Genomic DNA, 17,794 nt, shown 5'->3' with positions numbered 1-17,794 from the left:
AAAAGCCACATTATTAAAACAAAAAATACGAGTTCATATATCACACCTAAACACGCATGGAAAACGTAATTAAAACTAGCTACTAAATTAGTTAAAAATGCCTATCCATATACAGCTATGATTCGCGAACCCCAAAACCAACTCAAATAATTTGCGAACCTGCTACAAACTTCCAAAGTGACTCAAATGATTCGCGAACCCGCTACAAACTCTGGAATTGACTCAAATGATTTGCGAACCCGCTTTGAACTCCCGAACTGACTCAAATGATTTGCGAACCCACTACGAACTCCCGAACTTATTCAAATGATTCGCGATCCCGCTCTGAACTCCCGAACTGACTCAAATGATCCGCGAACCTGCTTTGAACTCCCAAACTGACTCAAATGAATCACGCTCTGAACTCCTGAACTGACTCAAATGATTCACAATCTGAAGTTCCCATCCAAATGAAATGACACCGCCAGCGCTACTATTGGCTTAGTTCTCTGATTTCATAACATTTACTGATTTTAAGGTACGAAAAGTATGTTGTTAACAAATAAAATATCAATATTTCCATTCCGAACTGCTTTCCACGTCGAAACATCCACGAACATAACCACGTGAGCAGATCAATCTCTCACTCTTTGATTGCTCTAGTCTTTATCCACTCATCATCATCATCATCATCATCCACCTATCAGAACACACGAGAACTCTTTGACAAAAGCTGCTGTGCTGCAAAAGCTCTTGCAGCAGCTCAACTGGTTTTCTCTGAGGTGGTCGGATCACATCAGATTGTGGTTAATCTTGCAGATCATGACTTATATCTACTCTTCCTCTCCCTGCAGTTTGGTAATATAAAGATTTCTCCTTTGAACTCCCACCTCTTCTGTAGGTTTTACTGTTCTGGGTCTGAATTTGGGCTCCTGGGGTCTCAAAAAAGAAACATTTTCAATCTCCAAGGTAAACGTTATGTCAACAAACTCTTAGAAAAAAAGAGTTCATTAGGGTTCTATATAGAACCAAAGGGTTCTTTACTCAATTCCAAAGAACCTTTTATGGTAAAAAGGATCTATAATAACAAGAAAGAACTATTTTGGCACAAAGGTTCTTTAGGCTATTATTCATTCATATATTACATTATTCTGCAACATTTTGTATTTGTAATTAAATTATTGTTTGTAGTAACATAATATCACATTTTAATCATGCTGATTTTTGGAGAAAAACTGAAATGGCACTCTTCATGTGATATTGATTAACTACATAAAATGATATAAATATATACATTTTCTAACCCCCATATCTTTAATTTTGTGATCATTCACATGCATACATAAATGCATTTGAACACACTGAATAATGCAGTGAAAGAACACACTCAAAATGCACATGCGCACTGGTATGACTTCATCATGTAACTTTACATTAGCACTTTTTTAGGCACAATTTGTTTAGTTTTTGAATATACTTGATACTGTTAAGGCACATCATTAAAACAAAAAATACGAGTTCACATATCACACCTAAAAACGCTTGGAAAACGCAATTAGAACTAGCTACTAAATTAGTTAAAAATGCCTATCCATATACAGCTATGATTCGCGAACCTGCTCCAAACTTCCAGATTGATCAAAATGATTCACGAATGAGCTTCGAACTCCTGAACTGACTCAAATGATTCACGCACCTAACTCCCAAACTGACTCAAATGATTCGCAAACCCGCTTTGAACTCTCGAACTGACTCAAATGATTCACAATCCCGCTCCGAATAGAGCATCACAGTCCCGCCCACAGCCCGAGAGAGCTCTGGTGCCGGAAGTAAATTTCCCATTCATTTCTCCCATTGACTTTCAAAAAAAATCCGTATCTAAAGAGTTTTAGAGCATGTGTGAGGATAACCAGCTACGGCTGAACTCATAAGCATATAACATGTCATTTCGAGTGAAAAAATTAAGAGAAAATCCAAAAAAAGTCAAAGGTACAAGACTGTGTACATATTTTCATTTTGAGCGCAGGAACTACTCATCCCATAAACCACCGCGCTCCATTGAATTCGACTGAAGCCACAACCGTGAACGAGGCAACGAGCCTTTTGAGCAATTTCCAAATCTGACCCAGACAGCAAGCCAACATTGAATAAACATTGTTTTTCCATCTGAATCATCATTATGGTTGATATTGAAATTTCAATGCAAAATAAATGTTGAATCAACATTATCATATCGATGAAAACCTGATGTTATTAATGTTGATGGCAACAATATTGGAACAACATTGATCCATAGTTATCTTTATGATTGATTAAGCATTGATATTTGGTTACCGGGTGATCCCTGAATGTGTTGAAAAGTAATTGATTTATAGTGGACAGAGAAATGATGCTGTTGTTGAAAAGTCATCGAAATATAGTTGACCGGGAAATATGATAGAAAATGCATCGAAATATAGTTGACCAGGAAATATGATTGAAAATGCATCGAAATATAGTTGACCGGGAAATATGATTGAAAATCCATCGATTTTTGGTTGACCGGGAGATCAACGGGTGGTATACCCAACGTACTGCACCGGACACAGCTCATTTCTGGACCCTTGGCACAAGCGTACAGGTAAGCTTGCTTAATGTTCGATATGAATCCAGACAGCACAGGCACGCGGTGTGTTTTTATACAGTCTGTGGGCAGCTGAAGAGACTGGCTCATTTTCAAATAATGTTACCGTTAACTTGTTTAGACAACGGTCACGGTAAATTAATGTTAAAGCCTTGAGTTTCCAGCAGTTTCTCGGAGGGAAAATGTAAAAGCGGTTTATTAAAGAGAAGTCCTGACTGCTTTTTCGTCGTGTTTTTCACTCTTTTACAGACTGCCAGAAAGAATCCGTCTCTATAGTGAGTGATTATTGAATGAGGCTGTACATTATAAATTTAATGTTTTAACTCGAGATGTTTGTTTGTGTGAATGCTGTGTGTGCGGTGAGTTCTGCGCGAGCGGGGAGCAGAGTTGCCATGGAAACGGGGCGTCAACACAAAAACCGTTACTGGCAAGCAGTAATCTCCGTCTCTTGCTGCGGTTTACGCTGTTTTAGGTAAGTTTAGTCGCTAAAATCACACAAATATGATATACAAATGTTTCTGACAAGTTTCTTACTTGTTATTGACATGTTTCAATTAAATTTATTTTATAGAAATGGTTTAATGTCTTCGGAAAAAGTCCGTTAGCGTCTTAGCAGTTTTCAGGTAACGTTAGGCTAATTTTGAGCTCTTGTTGATGAAACTCTGGGCTTTTCATCAAATCTTCGTGTGTGTATGAGATATTTTGATGGCTCTGTGAATGTTTTGCTGGTGATTTGTCAGTGTTTTTTTTTGGAAAAGGCTGATTTACTGAATCGATGACGTCACTTACACTGAGAGTGTAACGTTAATCGGCTGAAAACAAGTTCACATGAGTTTTGATATTTCATGATAAACAGATATTAATACAAATTGTTCTGTGATTTCAGGAGGACAGAAATAAACTATACAGAACAAAGTGAAACTCCAAGATTTTTGAAAAGAAAATTGGTGAAATATATTCTGAAAAAGGCATATTAATGTATTTCATGAGCTTCTTCAGTAAATCTGTATTTCTAAGTCAGTATCTCCCTTCAGAAATGTTGCTGAAGGGAGATACTGACTTAGAAATACAGGTGAACTCATGAAAATAAGCTTATGAAATACTCATGAAAGAAGCTCATGAAATACATTAATATGCCTTTTTCAGAATATATTTCACCAATTTTAAGGAGTCCCTGACATCAAAACGTAAGTCACACTCAACCTAAAATTAAAAATATAGATTCTGTTATTTTAAGATTATATTATTAGTAGTAGAATTTGTATATTACATATGTTATTATTGTTGTTATATATATTATTCTGTCTTTTATCTGCATTTTACCTCTGCTTTATCTTGTTTCCTTCTAATGAACCTGGAACTGCAGAGTAAATATTGTTGTCTCTGTGTCAGATTGCTTGTTTTGTTCCTGGACTCTTCAGTGATGATGAGCAGAGTCTGAGTGAACCTGCTGTCAGACAGTAAGTACCCTGAGTACCCTGGGGTTTCAGTCAGGGCCTTCAGTAAACAACTGAATCAAACAAAATCCTTAAGGGTTAATAGTTACTAGTTAATATATTATTAATCACTTATAAATCATTGAAATGTCAACATTGTACTATTATCTCAATAAACATTATAAATAATTTACAAAGCTTTCTGCACCCCCTAATCTATAAAGTGTAAACTACTCATCAGTTGTACTCATCGGCTTTCATTTGCTTTTGGATGTTTGCGTCACAAGTGATACAGCATTGTACTTGCACAACTATTGTACTTCATTTTAATACCCAAACCCAGACCTCTGACACGCCAGGCAAAAGTTCTACCACTGAAACATTTGAGCTGACAAACAGATATATTGTAGCTTGATATTCACTATAGGAAGAAAGTGCAGCATAAAAAATAGCATATTTTAGCATTAAAATCCCTTTAACATGTATGGTGATCTGAGAGGCCGGGGGAGTCCAGTTAATGGGGCGTAATTCATTAGCTTTAATGAGAATTGTATATTTTATAGGCCTACATTAAAGTGTATTTCGTTTTTTATATTTTACATTTATTTCTTGAATGCTACTATAACATCAACTGTAGCTGAAAAGAATCAACCACTGTATATTTAATTTGTATATTATGTTGTTTATATTCTTTGTTTTTATATTTTTAATAACAGATTGGTTACCTGAGTACATATGTATAAAGTACAGTCACACTGTATGATTGTGAATTTTAATTGCTGTTTTTAACAGAAATTTTTGTCTTTTCTGTTCTTTTACAGATCACTATTGCACACCAAGTAAGCAAAACAATATTTTTGATTTCATTTTATTTTATTTCTGCAAACAACTTGCACCACTTGCAATTGGTTTTCCAGCCCAAAACCTCATCAAAAACTGAATGCAACGGTTTTTGTCTATGATTATTTTGTCAAAACATCTTTTGTCTATGGTAACTCTAATCTACATTAACTATTTAATTAGTATCCAGTTATTTATATTAAATTTGTGGTGTTAACAACTACTTCTGAACCAATAAAATAATAAAAAAACATTTTTGAGTCAATTGGCCTCATACATTTTCCTTATGAAAGAGGTCACTGCAAGCTAATCCTTTTTACCTCCCTTTAATTCGAATACATCCATGAACAGGCAGTTTTGAAAAGTGCTTTGAATATAGGGGAAATATGATCTAGCCTACAACACGAGAACTTATTGCCTTATCCGATCATTGAAAAATCATAGGCCTAGGCTACTGAATTTGTTCAAATATATGTTCTGTTTAACTTAAATGCTAAATTTGTTTTGCATTGTGATTTTATCTTCTGTTTTAGATGCTCTTACTCAGCAGATGGGGACAGCTACCATCACCCAATTTTCACCCAAAAGTGGCTGCGCTATTCGCCAGACCGGGCAGGAGGGACTGGACGACAACTTATGCAGGCATCAGATGACAATGAAGTGTAAATAAAGAGTAGAGCAGGGTGTCCGCGGGGTTTTAAAAAGTATTAAAAAGTGATAAATCAAAATGGTCAAATTTAAGGCCATTAAAAGTGTTAAATGTGGTCTCAGAGGTATTATTTTTTTCCAAATTAGGTATTATTTTTTCCAGACTATCAGGTGTCTTATTCTGATTGAAATTCTATCTGCGTTCGTGTTAGTTCGTTTATATGGGCTTTAGCATATCTGGGCACATAATCAAAGATCTTCCGTCTCCGTCTCATGCTGACGTCATATTCAGTGGTCGTTCGGCATCATCTCAGAACACTGCGCGCTCAACAGAAGTGGCTGGCTTACGTTTTATTTTAGACTTGCTTCAAGGCATATCTTCAATGACTGGACAACCATCGTCGTCTTCTTGGACAAATGCAAGTTTTCTAATAGCTGGGTTAACGACCGGTAGTACCGAGGTCCCGTTCAAACCCGGTTCTTGACGCATACAACGCTATGATTTCCGCGAAGCAGAAAACGAGTACGGAATCTCAAAATCCAGTCATGTAAATTAAACTTACATTTTAATATGGACAGTCATGGAATTTGTGAAAGCATAAATTAATCAAATCAAATCTCCATATGGACCAGTATCTGTAGTATTAAGCCGCAAAAGTTGTTTGAAATATGAATCTGTGTTATGCGCGTCTCTGTGTGAATTAATGAATGACAGAGACGTGCAGGTTTATTTACTACATAGACTGAAGCGCATGACGCTTGCATTAATTTCAGCATCTGTTGTCTTCTCCTGTCAAAATAATCGAGTTAATTTAGAATTATTCATATTCACTTTCGAAAAAGCAGAAGACATACCGGTTTCTCCGGTAGTGGGCGGAGCTAATGGGCAAATAGAAATTTCAAAATGACAAATATGCATTCATTAGGCCTAAAAGAAAATTTTTACATAAGGGCATTGTGTTAGAAATATTACTATTATTTAGTAAAACGTATGTGATACTGCTACCACTGTTGCAAAAAAATAAAAAACTTTATTTAAAAAAAAAATAAATCTCAATATTTCTCCCATGTTTTAATTTTAATAGCAAATCCCCTTTATTTACCAAACATAAAATGTGTTTAAATTTGATAAATTAAAAGACAAATTAAATTTGGGTGAAACTTGTTTACTGTTTTTCATAATTATATAACTTGTAGAAAAACTTTAAACACAATTCTAAATAAGTATAAAGAATGGCATTGGTTTTGTTTTTAGTGCTAAAAAGTTATTTTTTTTTTATTACCAAATTTTTGTGTTTTGCTTTGTTACCGAAATTGGTACCGAGAATCGTGGATTTTCACTGGTATCGGTGCCGAATACTGAAATATTGGTACCGTGACAACACTAACAGGCAGGCTTATTGTTCGGTCTATCCATTTTCTCCATTGCACATTTTATGGTATTTGTTTTATTTTTATTTACTAAGTGAAATAAATGTGCAATATGCTGTCAACATCAGTCTCTAAATCTATTATTTTTTGTATGTTATATATGTCAAAATCTGTGTAAATAATAGAAAGGTCGCTGATTAACACTTGCAATTCAGTGTCGTGATGGTTTTAAAAAATATTCTGAAGGTAGTGAAAAAGGTATTAAAAAGTAGTAAATTTAACTTAAGGATTGCTGTATATACCCTGTAGAGGCTAATAAACATGAATTTGATTTTAAATAGTGTGGTGTGTTCTGTGTTTTATACAAGATTTTAAATGTTCTATTAATTTTTAACATCCTGGCTGTAGATAAAGCAGGCTATTTAATTTATGGCATTACATTTAAAATTAACATTTAAAAATGATTGAAATTCCATTGAAATCACGTTGATCCTTAGTTCAGTTGAAATTTCAACATTGTTTCAATATTCCTGATAATTGAAATACCATTGAAATTCCGTTGATCTATGGACAGAATTTCAACATTGTTTCAATATTAAATCAGGGTGCAAAATGATGTTGGATCAACATCAGAGTTCGATGTTGATTCAATGACTTAATGTTGACAACGGGATGTTGATTCAGCATAGTTTCAATGACTGTTTGCTATCTGGGGATGGCCGCTATCGCGAAATATTTTCTCCAGTGAATTTTATTTTATATAGTGAATGTAGTGAATTTACAATCATGTAACTAAATAGTGTTTTATATAGGTATTGTGTATTGATTTTTATATTTATCATGATGTATTTTAATATATTGTGTGCGTGTGTGAAAGTGGTTAACAATAACATCAGCAACATGATGCAGTGCTTTGTACCTAACTGCAATCACCGCTCAGTTGTCAACACATGTTGTTGCCATTACACAAATGTTCGGTAAATGCACAAAAAGGTATGCCTAGGCTAAATATTGTTGATTCAAATGAAATACTGATTCAAATGATTTGCGATCCCCAAACTGACTCAAATGATTCGCGAACCCGCTTTGAACTCCCGAAATGATTCAAATGATTCGCGATCCCGCTCCGAACTCCAAAATTGATTCAAATGATTTGTGATCCCCAAACTGACTCAAATGATTCGCGAACCCGCTTTGAACTCCCGAAATGACTCAAATGATTCGCGATCCCGCTACGAACTCCCGAATTGATTCAAATGATTCGTGATCCCCAAACTGACTCAAATGATTCGCGAACCCGCTTTGAACTCCCGAACTGACTCAAATGATTCGCGAACCCGCTACGATCTCCCGAACTGATTCAAATGATTCGTGATCCCCAAACTGACTCAAATGATTCGCGAAGCCGCTTTGAACTCCCGAACTGACTCAAATGATTCGCGAACCCGCTACGATCTCCCGAACTGATTCAAATGATTCGTGATCCCCAAACTGACTCAAATGATTCGCGAACCCGCTTTGAACTCCCGAACTGACTCAAATGATTCGTGAACCCGCTCCAGCTCCCAAACAGATTCAATTGATTGGCGATCCCGCTCCGAACTCCTGAACTGACTCAAATGATTCGCGAACCCGCTCCGAACTCTCGAATTGATTCAAATGATCCGCGATCCCACTCAGAACTCCCAAACTGACTCAAATGATTTGCGATCCGCAAACTGATTCAAATGATTCGCGATCCCCAAACTGACTCAAATGATATAGGCCAAATAAAAAAATGTATCCGTATCTAAGTTGATTATTAGCCTGCTCTTGACAGAGAACTGGTTTGGTTTTTGAGAGACTGAGACACGCAGCTCCTTGCTTTTTAAAATATATATAAATAATAGAAGGTGCATGATGTATTATTATATGTGATAATACTCTTACCAAGCTCTGATTTCTGAGAGATGCACAGAGAGGCAACAGCAATGCTGTTTTGATTTGCGCTCTTTTCATTCATGAAGCTTGCATTCAATCACTTCACACACTTATTACGTGACTTTAGTGGTCTGTGTATAATATTGCGCTGATACCCTCAACTGTTATCTAGCAAACACTAGACTTTGCCAGCTTCAGCCGAATATTCAGGCAAAATTATTCCTTGTCAGTTTTTGAAGACATTAGGCCTATCAGTGCCATTCCAAATAGAAAAAAAGTATTCTGCTTCGGACACACCCCTAATTATTACATTACATATTTTAATTTTACATGCAACATAGATAAAGTCATAGAAAGTAACAGCTACACAAAGTATTGTAATCCTAAAATTCAAGTGTACTTGGAATCTCTGTGCATCAGTGATGCGCGGGTTGATCCAAAATGAGCGGGTGCCTGAGGTTACGAGTCATCCAAAAATATTTTTAGTGATATTCGGGTCCAACCGGTCGGGTCGTTTGAGGATGCCAATTAAACATTTGTAATTGATATAGTAGCCTACTAGACACAATTTTGAAATACATGGGCCCACACTTTATTGGCTGAATGACTGGCGCAAATAGAGTGACCACCTGTCCCGTTGTTCTGTGCAGCAATTTTACCCTTTGTCCAGCCTCACGCAAACTGAGAAGCTGTCCCGCTTTTTCATTCGACCCTCCATAATGAATACACGGATACGTCCATAGGCGTAGGCTACTGTTAACTGGTGACTGGCGCACAAACGCCTCCTAACAAGTAACAAGTTAGCCCAGTCATTTTTCCAGATTCTGAAATAGCTAAAAAGCTGGAGAAACTTTGGGTGATATTTTGGGTCAGGTAGTGTCTAAATCTTTTAGTCGGTGGGTTTATATAGGAAATATAGGCAATATAGCTATTACAGAAAGCTTGAAATGTCTACTTTTAACGAAAATATTAAAACCAAAATAAATATGCTACTCTCTGATTATGTAATAATCCATATAAAATGTGCATTTCTCTCTGGCGTTCATGGCTAGCCGCATCCTCAACTTCATCTTAGCAGCGACACAGAAAACACCAGTTTATTACTAAACAATAAATGTCTCCTTGCTAATTTAGACACATTCATAATTTATTAGCCTACTTTAACTGGTTAACACATCCATAAATACATAAACACATACAAAAAAAACAAGTAGATATAATAAAAAAAAATTAAAAAAAATACAGAAAATGAATGAAGAGTGCCACAGGGTGCCACGTTTTTTATTTTCTTTTTAAAATTAAAATAATAAAAATAGATCAAATATAATCAGAATAGACAGTGCTAGAGTTCGAGGGTCAAATAAAGATGGAAGAGATGTGTGTTTAGATGTTTCTTGAAGATGCATGTACTGCATGTAAAATATATCTGCAATGGTTGACAATAAGCAAACTGATTTTTATTAACCATTTAAACAGAATGTTGTATTAGGCCTTAATATGTATGTCATCCTTAATGTTAAATTATTAAATGATAATGTTAAATTAGAATACATATAATATGACAACAGGCTGTTACCAATTAAATCAGTATTAATCAAGTCTTCAGCGATAGAAGCTGCTTTTAGATGTATTTACAGTTTAATGCTGTTCAGAGGTCTGTACATGCATTACTGTATAATGAAATGAGATTAATTTTTAATACAACATTTTTAACAGAAATATGTAATGACAAAATTAAATGATAGGCCTACTTTATGATACTTCTGAAAGTAATATCTCCACTAGGTGTCGGTAAGTCACTGTGTCAATAAAGAAGCCTTTTATTCAATCAAATTGTTCAAGATTCTGATTGATTCAGGAATAAATTGAAGTGTCTGTCTATAATAATTTGTCACTGAATTATCTATGATAATGGGTCTTTCAAAGAAAGGAGTCACGAATGATAGTCGATGGTTTACTCTGACTTTGGTTTGATGACGTCAAGAACCCCCCCCCCCCCCCCCCACACACACACACACATTATTTTCTGAGAACTATTACTTACTCACAATGTAACTGTAAAAATAATGTAAATATGTAACTTCACATAATTCTGTACATATTTGTTTACATGTTTGCATTTAAATAAAGAAAACACTTGAAACTACTTGCTCTCTGTTCGTTTTTCATCTAGATTTTTTCATTTTTTCATTAAAAACACACTTTCTTTCTATATTCTATATATTTATTATAACTACTTGTTTTCTTTGTGTGTGTGTGTGTGTGTGTACAGTAGTCAACATTTGAATCAGATAAAATCCTTTAATCAAAGTTGTCCTAAAACATAAAACCAAAATGCGATATTGTAATTTATATATATATATATATATATATATATATATATATATATATATATATATATATATATATATATATATATATATATATATATATATATATTAGTCTGCTAATATAAATGTAATAATTAATGATCTACTTAAAATGTCCCACATACCAGAACAAGTGATTAGCGTTATTTCAAAGGACATTTAAACCAACTCAGATTTTTTTTAGATCGTGTTATATTGTTATTGGACCTAAATGCAGGCGATCCGAAAACACGGAGGAACATTGTGCTTCGCGAGTCACCCATCGCATGTTGATAGAGGTGTGTACCACAGATTGCTTTGCCGATTGTGAAACGTGATTGGTAAACGGTTTGCCAGAATATACCCTGACCCTCACCCTCCGGTGGAACTGGTACGGTCCAACCGCGAACAAAACAGCGAAATGGAAAATCAGAGCAACAGTGGCGTAGCCAGGGGAGGGGCCATGGGGGCACTGGCCCCTCCTGAAAACTGATTGGCCCCCCAGTGTGCCCCCACCCTTCTACTTGTCTGTCACTCACAAATTCAAATCATAATCTTTCAGTTTAGTAAATAACTCATGATTGCGTCGCGATGCTTCTCAACGAGGACCAAGAATAGCGAGCTGCTGTTTTCCAACGAAAAAAAGCACACGATAAGTTGATCTATTTTACATAGCTTATGTTTTTCGATTAGCGAGATGTTGCAGTGCAAGAAGTGTTTGGTACTAACATCTTTCGGTGTTTGACAGACCAGGTTCGATGACGATGTTATCTCCTAGAGCAGACCAAGATGCTAATCATTATATTTACTATGCTCCTCTGATGCTGAATGTAAAAGGGGTTTACTGCGTTACGATTTACTTATTTTTCGTCCCAACGCGCCGATATAGGCAACAACGCAATTTAAAGCAATGGTTTAAAAAAAGTATAATTGCAATTCTAATAAAGTCATTATTGAATCATGCAGTAGATTAGCGACTTTTTCACTTAAGTGAGGTGACGAAACAAATCGTATGATGTTTATCTAATGCTCCACACTTGAGAAAAAAAAAAAAAAACGCTGCACACTTGAGACTTTTTTTCCAGTCTATGGGTGAGACACATGCAAAAACATCGTTTTTTTACTGGTCAATTTTGAGATTTGGGGCTGTTTGTCTTCAATAACATGTCTTCTTTCAGACTTGTGGTGAAAAAAAGTCCAAAATACACAAATAGGTCTTTATTTTTCTACACCTTTAGTCTATTTGCGTCTGTAGATTTCTCATAAATTCAGTTGGCGTTCTAAAATCACCATGGTGCTCCGCGATTGCTGTCTGCACCCTGGAAAGCTCTCTCTCTAGCTCTCTCTCCCTCCCTTCACAGAAGTTATTGACAAAACGTCATTTGATGACACCCAGAAACATTCTCAAATGAAAAAAAAATCATACATAAATATTTATTGCATGATTAAATAGCTAAATAAATAACTAATACTAAAATAACACTGGACTAATTAAGCTATTTCTATAGGATCCACATATTTTACTTAAACTAAAGCTACCTTTTTGAACAAGTAGCTATCTAACAAAGTATGGATATATGATATTTTTAAATCAATATGCTCAAGATTAATTAGCCTTAACATAAGTAGATTTTGTTTATTCATCAATGCAAATTTACTGCAACTGCTGCTATGCAAATTGAATGGGATGTGGATAATAAACAAAAACAATTTGTTATATTAAATTTTATATTAGTTATATTAATTAATTAATTGTGTATTTATTTCTATGAATTATTAATGCTATTCTGCATTTATATAAATAAGGCTATTATATATATATATATTATATAAGGCTATTATAAATAAATTATATTATTATTATTATTATTTGTGAGTCGTACACTATTCATACATTGGATTCATTTATTTATTACAGTTTTTCTTTCACTTTTGTAAAGTGAAAAGTGAATACAAATTGTATTTGATTGTTTTGATTTAGAGCAGTGAATAACTAATAATAGGGTAACACTGTTTATTACTGATTTTAAAGGTTACTGAACTCTTGAAATGATTTGGATATACAGTTCAAACAACACAAGATTGGCCCCTCTGTATTAATCGTGGCCCCTCTTGTGCCCCCCAGTTGAAAAAATCCTAGAATCGCCCCTGCAGAGCAATGAGTAATTTTTATATGTTTGTTCAAAAATCTGACTCGGACGCAACAACCCAATATTGTAGAATTGAAAATTAAACTGAGAAACAATTATGCATTTGTTAATTATTCCAAAGAAATGGAAAATAAAAGTTTGAAGCCAATTTTTCATTTTGTTAATTTGTATGGTGCAAATTGGACAAAGCACTGCAAAGCATTACACGGACCATCTAATAACATTATTTATACATTTGGAAAAAAACAGCAATCAATTTAAGGCAAATATAAAAAATATAGTGATTAAAGTAATACCTGATAGAGCACTGATGAGACTGTTTCAGAATAAATTACATCTGTGCCAAAAAAAGTAACTTTTTTACTCTGACAAGTGAATGATTGATTTACTTGTCTGAAGGACAAGCTCATGTAAAAGCTTAATGTCGAGCCCTGTATTAGCAATGCTATTGTTGTGAGTTTCATCCTCTTTAATATTCATTTTTGTAATATTGTTATTGTTTGTCTTTTCATCATTGTTACTATGCACTTAAAATGGTTTGAGATGGATAGAAATGTCATCGCAGAGTGAGTTTAGTCTTTTTTAAATTCATGTTTGCAAGCTATTGTTTGAAGTTTTTCATTGATACAGTCATACACACTGCTATTTATTTATTTTTTTTGGATTAAATATTCTACCTAGTAGTGATATTGCTGTGAATTTCGTGTTTTTCAATAGTTATTTTTTATTTACTTTATTATAAATAAATATGATTTAAAATCATAAGATATGATTTTTGTTTTTTTCAGTTTTACTAGCAAACACTAACAGCAAGGTACATTAGTGTTAGTATTTTATAAGTATTAAATGTCCATACATTGCACTTGAAATAGAAGCTCTTGTGGCTCTTTTTGGTGAACTAAATGTATATATTTTTAAATATATATTTAAAAAAAAGTACAAGATTAGGCTAACTGAATATATGTGATATCAAATAAGGGTTAGCACAAATGTAATCTAAATGTAATCCAAAAGTAATCAGATTACGTTACCAAAAATGTGTAATCTAAGACATTATATTACTGACAACTTTTTTCATGTAATCTGTAATCAGTAACTAATTACAATTCATAAGTAATCTACCCAGCACTGATTATAATACTCGGCTTTCAACTAATTCATATATTTAGAGTAGATTTGAGTATATTATTGTTTTTTATAACACTTGCCTTCTTGATCAGTTTTCCTACATTTCCAGTAGATGCAGAAAATCCAAAATCCAGCGACAATCAACAGAGATCCAGCAGAGATCAACACTATCAGAGAGATGGAGACTGCAGGAACTGAAGAAGAGAAAAAGACAGACAGTCATTAATATAAGTGATTAAATCTGATCTACAACAGAAGACAGAGATCAGCTCAGTTAATAACTTGTGGAAGCACCTGAACATGTGAGACAGAGCTGAGTGATGTCCAGACGTTGAGTCTGGTTGCTGATGGGATTGTTGAGCACACAGCTGTAGCTGTTTTTATCCTGATATTCCACCTCCAGAGGTAGAGAGAGACTGATGCTGAGATCAGACACACTGATGCTGGACAATAAACTGTTTCCTTTGTACCAGGAGAGAGTCACATGACCCACATTCACCACTGAACACACCAATGAACAATTCTGCTCTGAGGATGAGGATGATGAAGAAGAACAGTTTCTGCTGATGACAGGAACAGGCAGACGAGCTGGAAATGTGAGTAAACATGTTGAGTAAATGTTCAGTGTTTTTATCTCAAAATGCTGAACGATTAAACATTTCAATATGTAAATAGTTATACTGTAGCATAATGTTGTTATGAAACAGTACATAAACAATAGCAGTATAAACAAAAATGACTCAAATATCACTAAAGTTTAGCTTTCTTTCCAAGACATTGCAACTTTTCTGTTTTTGTTTATTCTATTAATATGATTTAAACAGTTCACAGTAAGAATACGACACAAGGTTTAACAGAAGAATTAATATAATTATAGGCTTCACATTTCTGCTTTTAAATCCTCCAACAATTTGACATAAGTGCCTCACTGTAGACTTGAGATTGTCTTTAAAAAAACAAATAAACAAACAAACAAATCTTTTAAATAACCATTTTGCCACAAATGCTGTTGATGGAGCTCATCTTGTTCTGAATACTGCTTTAATAAAATAAGAACATGTGAAGAACAAGACAAATGATCTCTACTCACCATAGACAGAAACACTGAATGTTTTGGATGATTTTTTCGCTCCACTTATCTCTAGATGATAATCTCCAGAGTGTTCAGTTGAGATGTTAGTGATGGTCAGAGATCCAGTTTGATCGTCCAGCTTCAGTCTGTCTCTGAATCTCTCATCAGTATCATCAGATGTGAAGATTTGCTTCTTTTTCTTCATTTTAGCTATTTTAACCCTTTCAGCTCCAAATTTCCACAGTATGTCTTCATCTTCACGTATTTCAGTAACATTAGAGTTTAGAGTAACAGAATCTCCCTCCATCACTGACACTGAATCACCAAACACACCTGATCAACACGAACAGATGAAGGTAAAGTAGGAGATTTTAATTAATCAGCTGTTATCATTTCATTTCTTTTTTGACTGAGCAGAACTTTTAGAACTGTTTTTATATATATTTATATATATGTGTGTGTGTGTGTGTGTGTGTGTGTGTGCGTGTGTGTATAAAATGTCAACTGTCTTTAAATTACTGCGGTAAACTCTTAACTTCTCTCATTACAGAGAATCAAACAGACAGATAAATCATTTTTAAGTGCTTATAGATTGCCTGGAAATATTATTATAGTATCAATTAATATGGCAGCAGCATTTATGACAGATGTGATGTATATGTTTGGTTTTGGCTTAGATTCAGTGTGTTCTCTTCTGTTTTCTGTTGGCCTGTGTGACCGAGTTTTCTAGTTGGTGCCTAGTTGATGATTCTGTTCACATATTGTTAAATTAATTATAATATTACATCTGTGTATATATCGTATATTCTCTGTTTTGTTTAGTTCTTTGTCTGGGCTCGTCAATGTTAGTGGTTGTGTTTCCCGAGCTTCTCTGCCTGTTTTGTGGATTATTGAATAAAAATAATAATATTCACATGAAATATTCCAGGCTATTTAATAATTATTAAAACCATCATTAAAATCATTAAAAACATAAACAGTTTGTTTGCAGTCATGTGACTTAATGAGTTTACTTTAGAGTAATGGAGCACTGGGAATAAATGTAATCTACATTAAATGTAAAGTAAAACCAGGATCAAAATAATGGTTTAAATGTATGGTTTAATGGTTTAATGCATTGATTTAATCTCACATGCTTAATCTTTCATTTGTTTTAAATTCTCTGCTGTAGAGAAAAATCAATGTGTAAAGTTAAATAATTTATTGAAAACAAATATAAAATTTATTTTTTACAGAATTAAAAAAAATGGGTTTACATTTGAATGCAACTTCAAATAAGTTTTTGGCATTCTGAGCCTCCATGCAAGTTACATTTACATTTAAATCACTGCAGGGTGAGATAAGTATAAAAAAAAAATATATTTTAAATATATTTTTTTTTAGAACAAGAAGTGTAGCGCCAAAGTTTAAAACCTATTTCTGTGTATAACAGAATCTTTATTACTCTGAATTATTTTACATTTTATCAAAATATTTTTATAACTTACCAATCAGACTCCAGCAGCACAAACAGAACAAAACAAACACATGAAACATCTTCGTCAGTCGTTCAGCGTTTGATCTGATGAAACTCTCCGCTGAAAACACTCACGCTATAATGAATCCTCCCTCAACAGTTTGACCCTCCTAGTTCACACGCTGCATTTGCATATGATATAATGTTATAATTCATCTGGGCCTTATCAAGACTTTACCTCTTCTTAATGGACAAAACAATATACATACTAATATTCTAACATACTTTTTGACAGGTAGCTGTCTGACTTTGTTAAATGGCTAAAAGCAGAAGAATGTTGTGTTAATTGTGCATATACTATATTTCATGGTAAAATAGAACATAGTCAACCCAATCTCACGGCAATTTGTACATTTTTCACAAGGTGGCTTATTCGTACAAATTCGTACGACCACACTCGTACAAATTCATACTATTGTTGCCGAATCGTACGTATTTTACGATTTGCACAATTCGTATGAATTTGTACGAATGACCTACACCTAACCCCGCCCCTAAACCTAACCGTCACTGGGGTCGTATAAAAATTGTACGAATAAGCCACCTCGTAAAATACGTACGAATTGGTCGTGAGATAGCGTTGGCATAGTTGTAGTATTTAAAATGGTTGTGTATCAGTTTTAGTGCATGGAAAAGACACAGTACAAACACAGTGCCAGTTTTACTGAAGCTCATCTTCAAGTCAAACTGAAAGCCGCTTTGGTTTGTGTTCTTCAGAGATGTGGTTTGATCTGTTGCATGGACAAACAGCTTGTAGATGAGA

General features: G+C 34.3%; 1 protein-coding gene and 1 long non-coding RNA gene across 5 annotated transcripts in view; one reads left to right on the top strand and one right to left on the bottom strand.

Annotated features, from left to right (window-relative positions):
• LOC127942868 (SLAM family member 9) overlaps positions 1 to 17,794 on the bottom strand; it is a 129,400-nt gene that overhangs the window by 12,957 nt on the left and 98,649 nt on the right. The gene's annotated exons all lie outside the window — the stretch shown is intronic.
• LOC127942897 (uncharacterized) lies at positions 2,106 to 6,762 on the top strand. Of its 3 annotated transcripts, none has more exons than XR_008149462.1 (5): positions 2,106 to 3,074; positions 3,489 to 3,789; positions 3,995 to 4,062; positions 4,860 to 4,877; positions 5,412 to 6,762. It is a non-coding gene; the product is annotated as an uncharacterized LOC127942897 (long non-coding RNA). The 3 variants fall into 3 exon arrangements; XR_008149463.1 differs by having other exon boundaries at positions 3,174 to 3,789; XR_008149461.1 differs by having other exon boundaries at positions 2,106 to 3,789.

This window comes from Carassius gibelio, chromosome A22 (genome assembly GCF_023724105.1).
Source record: "Carassius gibelio isolate Cgi1373 ecotype wild population from Czech Republic chromosome A22, carGib1.2-hapl.c, whole genome shotgun sequence".
Taxonomy (NCBI): Eukaryota; Metazoa; Chordata; class Actinopteri; order Cypriniformes; family Cyprinidae; genus Carassius; species Carassius gibelio.
Note: the sequence above shows the minus strand (reverse complement) of the source record. Positions and strands in the feature narration are given on the sequence as shown.